This window comes from Ascidiella aspersa, chromosome 5 (assembly GCF_963924565.1).
Source record: "Ascidiella aspersa chromosome 5, kaAscAspe10.2, whole genome shotgun sequence".
In the NCBI taxonomy this organism is placed as follows: Eukaryota; Metazoa; Chordata; class Ascidiacea; order Phlebobranchia; family Ascidiidae; genus Ascidiella; species Ascidiella aspersa.
The window spans coordinates 13574524-13577023 of NC_139451.1; the positions used below are offsets into that span (position 1 = coordinate 13574524).

Sequence of the window (2500 nt, forward strand, 5' to 3'; positions counted from 1 at the left end):
GCCTCACCTCCGGTTCTCCGCCGGTGCCCTTGACTGAGTGTCGGCGGCGGCCGGAACGTTTACTTTGAAAAAATTAGAGTGTTCAAAGCAGGCGATTCGCCTGAATAATGGTGCATGGAATAATGGAATAGGACCTCGGTTCTATTTTGTTGGTTTTCGGAGCGCGAGGTAATGATTAAGAGGGACAGACGGGGGCATTCGTACTGTGCCGTTAGAGGTGAAATTCTTGGATCGGCGCAAGACGAACGACTGCGAAAGCATTTGCCAAGAATGTTTTCTTTAATCAAGAGCGAAAGTCAGAGGTTCGAAGACGATCAGATACCGTCCTAGTTCTGACTATAAACGATGCCAACTAGCGATCGGGGGGCGTTAGTTTTACGACCTCTCCGGCAGCTTGCGGGAAACCAAAGTCTTTGGGTTCCGGGGGAAGTATGGTTGCAAAGCTGAAACTTAAAGGAATTGACGGAAGGGCACCACCAGGAGTGGAGCCTGCGGCTTAATTTGACTCAACACGGGAAATCTCACCCGGCCCGGACACAGTGAGGATTGACAGATTGAGAGCTCTTTCTTGATTCTGTGGGTGGTGGTGCATGGCCGTTCTTAGTTGGTGGAGCGATTTGTCTGGTTAATTCCGATAACGAACGAGACTCTGGCTTGCTAACTAGTTACGCGACCCAATCGGTCGGCGTCTAACTTCTTAGAGGGACTAGTGGCGTTTAGCCACACGAGATTGAGCAATAACAGGTCTGTGATGCCCTTAGATGTTCGGGGCCGCACGCGCGCTACACTGACCGGATCAGCATGTGCTCGCCTTGGCCGACAGGTCTGGGTAACCCGCTGAACCCCGGTCGTGCTAGGGATAGGGAATTGCAATTATTTCCCTTGAACGAGGAATTCCCAGTAAGCGCGAGTCATTAGCTCGCGTTGATTACGTCCCTGCCCTTTGTACACACCGCCCGTCGCTACTACCGATTGAATGGTTTAGTGAGGTCCTCCGATTGGACCTGGCGCGGCCGGCAACGGTCGAGCCGGCGTCCGAGAAGACGATCTAACTTGATCATTTAGAGGAAGTAAAAGTCGTAACAAGGTTTCCGTAGGTGAACCTGCGGAAGGATCATTAACGGTCTCGCAAACGCTTCGGCGAACGCGAAACTCGGACAAGCGAGAGAAAAAGTCTTTGCTACCCGGCGCCCGACCCGCGAGGAGCGGCGCGCCGGCCGGCGATTCGGTCACCCGGTAATGTTTGCGCGTCGAGTGCCGCGGTGCCGCGCGCTCCGGCTTCAAGCGTCGGCCTGGCCGACCGCTCGGCGCGGTCTATTTTGTCACCCTATAGTGCGAGGCACTGTGCGAGCGAAACAATCGTGGATGGCTCTTGGCGGTGGATCACTCGGCTCGTGAGTCGATGAAGGACGCAGCTAGCTGCGTGAATTAGTGTGAATTGCAGGACACATTGAGCATCGACGTTCTGAACGCAAATTGCGGCCTCGGGTCAATCCCGGGGCCGCGCCCGCCTCAGGGTCGCGTTGCAAACGTTCCGCGCGGGGATTTCTCCGCGCGGCTGCTGCGGCGTCGGACGCGCGAGCGCCCGTCCCGCTCAAGACAGCACGGCACGATGCGCGACGATCGCGACCAGAATCCCGCGCGGCGGCGGCGAGTCGACCTCGAAGAGGCCAACGGCTGGCGGCTCAAGGGCGGGAATCGAGGTGCGCGGCGGCGCGCGGCGCCGACGGCGAGCGCGGAACGGGAAGAATAGTCCCGGTCCTTACTTTCGGCCTGAGGTCGGACGAGGCTACCCGCTGAATTTAAGCATATTACTAAGCGGAGGAAAAGAAACTAACGAGGATTCCCTCAGTAACGGCGAGTGAAGCGGGATGTGCCCATCGCCGAATCCGCGCGCTTTTGGAGTGCGCGGAATTGTGGCGTACGGAATTCGTCACGGCGCGCTTCGCCGGTCGCCCGCGTCCTTCTGATCGAGGCCTTTTCCCAGAGCGGGTGTCAGGCCCATGGCGGCGACAGGCGGGCGCGCTACGGCGTCTTCCCAGAGTCGGGTTGTTTGGGAATGCAGCCCAAAGCGGGTGGTAAACTCCATCTAAGGCTAAATACGGTCACGAGACCGATAGCGAACAAGTACCGTGAGGGAAAGTTGAAAAGCACTTTGAAGAGAGAGTTAAAGAGTACGTGAAACCGTCGAGAGGCAAACGGGAGGGCCTGTCGGGTCGCCCGGTCGCTTTCAGCCGGCCCCCTGTCGGCGACGTTGTCGTGCGGACCCTCACGGGCCGCCGGCGGCGCCGCCCGATCGGGGACCAGCGCACTAGCGCCGGGCGAAGGCCGCGACCGTCTGGACGGCGGCGAGAAGGCCGCGCGCAAGGTAACCCGGCCTCGGTCGGGTACTATAGGCGCGCGTGTCCGTCGGCCCGCCGTTCGGGCGAGGAGAGATCGCCGCGTCTGCCCTTCGGGGCCGAGCGCCCGGTGCCGGCTGGGGCGTCGTGGGTCGGGGACT

The 2500-nt window shown here is 59.5% G+C and overlaps 2 non-coding genes and 1 pseudogene across 2 annotated transcripts in view; all 3 read left to right on the top strand.

Moving 5' to 3' along the window:
• The window catches only part of LOC146144505 (small subunit ribosomal RNA), a 1811-nt gene extending 691 nt beyond the window's left edge, over nucleotides 1-1120 (top strand). The window contains exon 1 of the ribosomal RNA XR_014500609.1: nucleotides 1-1120. This exon is cut by the window's left edge and continues 691 nt beyond it. This is a non-coding gene — a ribosomal RNA (small subunit ribosomal RNA).
• Nucleotides 1121-1367: 247 nt separating this feature from the next.
• LOC146144506 (5.8S ribosomal RNA) lies at nucleotides 1368-1521 on the top strand. Its single transcript, XR_014498987.1, has one exon. It is a non-coding gene; the product is annotated as a 5.8S ribosomal RNA (ribosomal RNA).
• A 248-nt stretch (nucleotides 1522-1769) lies between these two features.
• Nucleotides 1770-2500, top strand: part of LOC146144507 (large subunit ribosomal RNA) — a 3679-nt pseudogene continuing 2948 nt past the window's right edge.